At 35.4% G+C, this 8,685-nt stretch overlaps 1 long non-coding RNA gene across 4 annotated transcripts; it reads left to right on the forward strand.

Annotated features, from left to right (window-relative positions):
• Positions 1-884: 884 nt before the first annotated feature.
• On the forward strand, positions 885-6,529 carry LOC121868633. 4 transcript variants are annotated; one of them, XR_006089434.1, is made up of 5 exons: positions 885-1,009; positions 3,759-3,912; positions 4,392-4,496; positions 5,720-5,828; positions 5,989-6,529. It is a non-coding gene; the product is annotated as an uncharacterized LOC121868633 (long non-coding RNA). The 4 variants fall into 4 exon arrangements; XR_006089435.1 differs by having other exon boundaries at positions 926-1,042; XR_006089436.1 differs by having other exon boundaries at positions 972-995.
• The last annotated feature ends 2,156 nt before the right edge of the window (positions 6,530-8,685 follow it).

The raw sequence follows: 8,685 nt of genomic DNA on the forward strand, positions 1-8,685 counted from the left end.
GCCGATCAGTGGCGAAGAGGATAAAAAAAAAAAAAAAAAAATACATTTGAACGGGTTGAACTCATAAAACAACTTCGTCAACGCTACCTGACAAATATCGTGTGCTGCAGTCTATATCTTTTCTGAGTGCCGATGAATGCTTGAAGCCTATTAAATCAGATATACTTGGTTTGGCACACTTATTTACAGAAGATTCCAGCACCCTTACCAAGATTGATTTAGTGGAAAAAAACTGCATCACACAATCTGGACAGAAACATCTAACACCCTAAAATTGTGGTCAGAAGTGGCAAATTACAGAGATGCGACAGGTGAAAACCCTTACCATGATCTGGCTGAAATTGCACTCGCTGCCTTATCTCTTCCGCATTCAAACGCAGATGTAGAGCGCACATTTAGTAATATGAACTTTGTGAAATCAAAATTGCGCAACAAAATGAAACTATCGACATTAAAGGCAATTCTTACAATAAAGTATGGGTTAAAAAGACAGAACACCTGTTGTGCAAGTTATGAACTTCCTAGTGATATTTTAAGAAAGATAGGGACTGTGGAGGCATACAGTTACAAGAGAACCTGAACCAAGCACTTCACATGCTTCCAGCTCTACAGTTGTTCACACTACCAAGAGGACTGGGATGCAATTACTATTGAATAATAGGTAAGTGTGCACATTAAACTTTAAAAAAAATAATATTTTTATTTTTACATAATGCATTTTATTTATACTCCGTCCATTATAGTCGTCATTATGAAAATATTATTTGCATCAAATTACTGAAGGGAGGGAATAATAGCTAGCGACTTTCCATGGAAGATTTAGCGACATTTAGCAACTTTTAGGTACCAGCCTAGCGACATTTGAAACTCCAAGTTGGCAAACCTGCTGGTGCGCAATATTTACTTGGACATCAGTTGGTGTAGAACCGTCGGTCGGTAACAACTCACGAATGTTTTAGAGTTGAGCTGTAACATCTCCTGAGAAGAAGACTGAGGTAGTGTTAATCAGGTACAGTAGTATCTGGTGATCAGGTTATCGCAGGTAATCAGAGTCCAGTGTTGTGTGAATGGTATGATCTGGGGGTGAACTGTCTGTACTGTACCAAGTTCATGTGATGTATTGATAAAATGTTACGAACAATATATGAACCTTTTTCCTCTTATTGTTCCATGTTATACTTGTTCAGGTAAATGGGTTATTATATAGGACTAATCCACGAGCGAAATTGATTGAAAACAATTATAAAAACGCCGGTTGTTTATCGTTATAGTATAGTGGACACTTGTAGTTTGTGGAAATATGTTAAAAAATTGATATTTTTTAAATAAACGCTACTTAACATTTGTGGGTAGGAAGAACAAATCATACCAAACAAATCTACCTAACCTGACCTAACTTCCTCGATATATTAAACAGAAAGCGGTCCAACTAATTACCCAAATGTACCCAAATGTAGTCGCAATGAAGTCAAATGATGGTCCTACAAGCATAAATCGGGCTGTGAATCACTTCTCGATTCTTATTTGGTGTCATAAAGTCACAAAAAATTGGTAAACTTAATTTAATCTGAGTTGTGTTAGGTTAGGTTAGGTAAGGTACATGCACTCGATCTATTAACTCAGATTAAATTAATTTTACCAATTTTTTTTGACTTCGTGACACCAAATACTCGTCGAGAAGTCTTTGGCAGTCCGATTTATTCATGTAGGACCATTATTTGACTTCATTGCGGCTACATTTGGGTACATTTGGGTAATTACTCGCTCCCTCGGTACATGCATGCGATCTATTAACTCAGATTAAATTTAGTTTTCCAAATTTTTTTGACTTCGTGACACCAAATACTAGTCGAGAAGTGTTTGGCAGTCTTATTTATTCATGTAGGACCATTATTTGACTTCATTGCGGCTACATTTGGGTAATTAGTCGGACCCAACAGAAAGAACTTAATATGATATGGTGAAATTGAGGCATTTTCTGGACATGAGATGATACGGCTGCAGCGGCGCTATGCAGCACTGGCTGGTTAGTCCTATATATTAACCGGTAAATGTATGGTTTAAGCCAGCCTCGGCTATTATGGTTTAAGCCATCCTCGGCTATTATGGTTTAAGCCAGCCTTAGCTATTATGGTTTATTTTGTAATTATTTTGTGTAAAATAAATTAACCTGGTTACAGTTTATACAACATGGTATTGTTAAAAGAATTAACTAAAAAATAATATTGTATTGATGAAAACTGTACTGTAGTAGATACTGTTACATTATGTAATATGTTATTCATAAAATTGACCATACTTGCCTACATAACCTAAAATGATGCTCTTCTGTTTTAGGATATGTAGGTTAGGTAGTTTTGTTTCATTGGTTTGTCTGCCTTATTAACATTTAATCATCTGTAGCTGTTTACTAGCAAGTGTTTGGTGAACAAATACTTTTAATATGACAATTTATTTAAGGTCTTATTTATTGGTATAATATAAATTTAAAAAATTTATGGTTATCTGTACAAAAATGTTAAGTATAGGGAACGGAAGTGTTAATGTCTATGTAACATTTGTCTTTTAGTGCTCACAAAAACAGTTGATAATGGCCACTGCATAAACCTAACCTAACCAAGAATAATTATTATTACGATGTATACATAAAGACCTTTTGTATTAAAGGTCCTAGATGTGTTGGATGTAAACGGAAGAAGCGGGTAATGAATTTTCCATTTAAATTCAAGGTAAGATTTTAATTAATATCCAGTGGAGCTCGATGAATGTGGGTACCATCATCTAACACTAAAGGACATGGGTCTGGATTAACAAACTACCTAATGAAAAATCTTGATAGAAGAAAAATTTTTTCTGACCTTGAGATCAACCCAAATCAAATGGAGGAATTGCACTTATTGCCTTTTTCCCTACCCTTTCCATACCCAAATTACTAAACCAACCAACACAGCCTGGAAGTGTTCATTGTTTGTAAGGGACGACTGTGGGATGCATGCCTGTGTTCTGCCTAATATTAGGAAAATTTCATATCATTGTTACCCTTTTGGGGGTGGGTGGATATTCTTAACAATGAAAGAATAATTCATCGCCTTACAAATATGTCAAAAGTTGCTCTTTCTAGTAAGTACAATACTGGTATAAAATAATAGTATTAATGTCCATAACTGAAACTGCTCATGTAAGAACAGTTGAAGTGTAAATCTTTATAAATGTAATAGTCTGTCCATTTTGTAATAAAATGTACAGTATAACCATTTATTATGCCAGTTTGTGTTCTTACTGATTAGTGAAACAGTACTAGTACTGTGTGTGTTATGTGTCAGACACTTGAGTATGACCATAGATGTTGTGTTGTCATTACTGTACCTGCTGACTTTGGATACTTTATCTATTACTGATAAGATCAGGCAATCTGTGGAGTACGTAATCTGGTTACTTCCACAGAGGTCAGTCTTTCTTGTGTGAGCACTGGAACTGGTAGGTTGTGTCCTGCTGTTTGGGACTTTATTGTACTATACAGTATTTGTATTAGTTTTTGTTAAAGTCACTCCAAATATTGTGTTCCTTAAATGTACAATACATACACAGTATGATTATACAGTACATATGTGTTAGTGTTTTGTTTTAGTTTTATGTATTGCATGGGCTTTATATTTATTGTATTTTCTTAGTACAATACCAGTAATTTTATTCCATTTTGTGAGATTATTGAGATTGTTACTACAGTAGTTTGGTAAGATAGCATTTTTGATCCTCAGGCCTTGCACAGTGCTCTGAGCTGTGTTGGCAGCTGCTGGTGAGGCAGCAAAGCGCCAGGTCCCTGGGCAAAGTTAGCACTCCAGCACAACCTTGACTCGGTGGTGCAGCCGTTGTAGCTCTGTACAAGATGGGCTTCAGAGGAAATGACCGTGGGTCTGTAGTATTTTATCTTTATGTGTGATAATTGTACTGTAATATATAAAACATTCTGACCTGCTCGGGATTAACTGTTTATTTCAAATTGTTTATTTTATTATCTCAGAGTTGATATTTGCCTTGTGTGTATTCTCATGTCATGAGTCTGTACTATGTTAACCACTTGCTACTTGTTGCTTTCGTATACAGTTCAGCATATAACTTTGACACCATAGATATACAGTACTGTGCCAGATGCTTGACAATTCTATATTCAAATTGAAATATAAATAATCCTTCACGTAGATGCAAATGTTTTGGCGGGTTTCCATGTTCAGTATACCACATTGGATGAGGTTTTTCATGCCCTGTTTTATGCACAGAGATCTCAATTGTCATATTCATAAGATAATTTTGTAGTATACAGTATATCTGTCAAATAGATTAAAGTCAAATGAAGATTATTATGTGATTATGGGTTTTAAGATTGTCAACAGGATTGTCGCAGCAGCTACAAAAGCTGCAGAAGAGTTCAAGAGTGTGCCATTTTCAATGCCATTCAGGATGCCTTGGAGGCTGATGGACCTGCACTTATAAACAAGGTAAGCTCACTTTCTTTTATACTATCAGTGTTGTGGACATTGACATGATAGCATTGGTGAATAATGTGATGTGGTGGATAGTGTGCCCTAGGTCTATGCAGAACTTTGCTGAAGATGGTGGAAATATGTTTTGGTGTATTTATATAAAATTAGAGAAGCTGTCGAGCAAGTCTAAACTCTGTATATGAGAGTGTGAAGGACATGAAATATTGCAAGATAATTGTGTACAAGTATAAGACATTTCATGTATTGATGATGAGTGAAGAAGGAGTTATGTCAGAGGGTAGAACAGAGTAGGGATGGTGATTATGTAATAGAGAGAATTATGAATGATGGATCGAGTGAAGAGGCTTGGAATAAACATCAAATTATTCCTAAAGTTTATCTTATAACTATAGGATCAACTCTGTCACAGTACTCAGGAGGATGGATATACACCTCCCCAGTAGGAACAAAATATTTCATATGAGGTAAGCAGGTTTTTAAAGGTCATTGACAAGGAGTGATAGTTGTGAGAGCTTTGAGAAGAATTTTTGGAGAATGTTGATGTAAAAGAAGTTATAATAGTGTTAGTAAAACATACAGGTCAGTAATATTTTTTTTTGGTTGTAGGAGGTGGTTAGTTCTGAATGGAATGACTTTATGAAATTTTAGCCAAACTTCTTCACAAAGCCTCACCAATGCTCACTTCTAGCTGCCCCTTGCTCTGAACAGGGTTTCTACCTTTCAGCATCACATTAGACATCCACCTCACCAATCTTATTTTTATTTATTCACTGTCATCCAACATCACACCACTCATGATGTAGACAACTTTCCTCATTTGCAGAGAGAAAGTTCTCTCATTGTCAATAAAGGCAACAACTCTAAACTTTTTCCAAGCGCTTCCGACTTTAATGTGTAACGCTGGACCCCTCCAGCACTAATTCTGTCACTCAGGTAGCAAAACTCATCAACACAGTCCAGGGTTGCATTCCCATTTTGAGCATTTCTAGCCTAACTAAGGCCACTTGATTTCCTTCACATACAGCATAAGGTAAGGTCTGCATCATCATACATTCTCATTAACACACTGCACCACTTGTTCACCCACTTTCACATTATTGAGTTAATGCCAACTTTTTTCATCACACTCGATCTGAAGAGGAGTAAAAATAGAAAATAAATCGGTATCTAACAATGAAATGATCTGACGTGAAAACTTATTTTATAATTATTTTCAGGTGAAAGGGTTTATTGCTTCCAAGTTAAGGGTGGTCCTGGTGGTAGTGAAGCCAAATGGATTTTGTTGATGCCAAAAATGACCAGGATCAGTCACCTTGAATGGCACAGGTTAGTTGGACATATTATTACCTTTTATTACTACTTAAATGTGAGTATTAGACATAAACAGGTCTTTGGACTTTTTGTACCTAGATTATATGTACAGTACAAGTACTACCAGCACAGTGTTGATAAATCTAAATATATATATTGTGTTTCTGTTTACCAGCAAAACCAGACGTCACCATCACCATGACGGACGAAGACCTCGTTAACCTGATGGAGGGCAAGTTAAACAAAAAGGCTTTTTTTCCAAGGTAAACTTAAGATCAAGGCAACATGGGCCTGGCTATGAAATTACAGGAGTTCAAAAGCAGGCACAGCAGCTAAAGGCAAATTGTAGAAGTTCATTTTCCTAATCCTATCTGTGTAAACACTCCATGCACAGCTGTCTTAAACTATTCTCATATTCCTTTCTTACCACTTACAACATGCTTGTTCTGGACATCATTACCTCTCTTGGTGCATCTTGTGAATATCATGCAAGTTTTTAACAAGTCCAGTTAATTCATACTTTCCAAGCCACTCATCCCATTATACAGGAACTGTCTGTCTTATTTTCACCTGAATTAAATAAAAAAATTTGGGTGTCTAGTTGACTGATCAGTACAGTACAGTAGTGGAAAGTATGACATTAATTATCCTCACAAGTGGTCAGCCAGTTGAGAAGTGTAACACTATTTGTAATAAAATTTGGGATAAGTCTACCATATGGTTGTATGTTTTATCCATGTTAGTAATATTACCTTGCCCTACATTGCACTATACCTGTATAAACGATCATTTGGGTTGACAATACCCACAGTATATTGAATGGTCAGCCTGGAGGCTCTGTACAAGGAAATACTGTACATAATATGCATTATAAGTCTAAAAGTTGGTAATGGTTTGAATGATATAACTTGGTATAAATCAAACAAGTTTTTTGTTGGCAGTAAGTGTGTATGTACAAAGCTTTACTGTATTAATAATTATCCTTAGCCAAAACTTCAAGGGTCTGAAGTTGATAGCAATGCCTTCAATGCAACATTTAAAATTGTATGAAATATTTTGCAACTGCAATGAAAGCAATGCCAACAATGCAATAGAGATTTAGACATTAACATTTTAACTTTTGACTGCATGTTGACTTGCACTAGAATGTGTGTGTTTAATGTTTTGCATTTTTATATTGTAGCCATTTGAAATTGTCTTTTCATTTGAATATATATAAACAGTATAAGTTTAGGCTAGTTGATAAGAGCTTTTGGTTATTACTTGAAATATCAATGTTATTTTAGATATACAGAGATATATGTCTTATTAAAGAATTCTATACAGTTGTGCACTTGTTACATTTCATCCTAAACTGTGATACATTCACCATAATGTTTTAGATAAAAGCAATTTTAAATCATAAAAGATGAGGAAACGACAATATGACAAGGAATGATTTACAAGATTGAAAATGAGGATTTAGATTAATATTTTACCTGAAGGATTTCTTATAAAGAATTAGGAAAAGTGTGAGATTAATTAATTATTGTAGCACCCCATTTACTGAAGACCTGGCAGAAAACTTGAGGTCTGCAGACCAATTATGTGCTATTTATGCTAATTGTACTGAAACAGTGTTGGGAGAACTGACCAACAAACTTTTGAGAAACATTTCCACCAAACTGACTCCTAACTTCCAGTGGTAAGGTGTCATTGACCTGAACATGGGGTAATCTCTATTCTGCCACACTCGGAATCTTGCAGTAGTAGGTTCAGCATTTAGGACTTTCAAAACCATTAGGTAAGTACTGGTACTGTATATGGTAGTTGAAGTACTGTAATCACACTTGGTGCCAAACATTTTGTGACATGTTCATAAAAGGTTTTGTCTGTAACATTAAATATGTACTTCGGATAAAGCAACACAAAAGCAGAGAATGAGAGGCCACTGTATATGGAGGAAAGTTGATGTACTGTACAAATAATTATATGAGACAAAGTGATAAGATAAATATCTTGAGCCAGATAATTCTCACTGGTTTCCATTTGCCTTGTCTTGTACTTAACAATGCTTGTGATGGTTGTTAAAGGTTAATATGTTACTGAACAACTTAGGTAACAGACCACAACTCCTGTCTATGACAGAACATACAGAGTTGAACTGAATATGTACTATAACCAAAACAATGGGAGGAGGTAGTACACAAGCCACTGTTTCAATGAGTGGCTACATGTAACGCAGGTATATGTTCTAAATAAGAGATGCATTCAATGTTATGAATAATCAGGATATGGACCTAATAATGAGCACAAGACCAGCAACTGACATTAGAAAGCCCCAACCTCAGGTACCTCCTGGCCTGGTAGTGACCACAAACGATATGGGTGATAAGATTGAGTGTAAACAGGGAGGGCAGCTGCTGTTCCTTAATTCTTGTGTTCTAAGAATATTTATCACAATTTGCTAAGTTTATTTAAGACTACAGATATGTACTTTTATTTATATTCAAAGTGAATACTCAATGGTATACCAACTCAACCATTAACTTGTTGATGTTTGAAAAAATAAAAATTGATGACTTCTTCATACTTTTTACTTACTTTTATGCTCAGAATATTAAACATTTTCCTTGAAGTAGAGCCAAATTCCGAGTTTTAATGAGTCTCGACACCGCAGTACAGTACTAAATGGGTGGTGGCGTAAAAATTAACTAATCCAATATTATAAATTAATTTGATTGGAATTACATTGTTTATTTTACCGTCACACCACCTCAAGTATATTGCATTGTCTCCCTCAGGGCTCATTTAGTTTAAAACTCGGGTTGAAACACGACGACTCTCTTCATGAAAGATGTTGTTTAATATTACGGGCTTATCTTCTTCACTG

This window comes from Homarus americanus, unplaced genomic scaffold (genome assembly GCF_018991925.1).
Source record: "Homarus americanus isolate GMGI-L3 unplaced genomic scaffold, GMGI_Hamer_2.0 scaffold59495, whole genome shotgun sequence".
Taxonomy (NCBI): Eukaryota; Metazoa; Arthropoda; class Malacostraca; order Decapoda; family Nephropidae; genus Homarus; species Homarus americanus.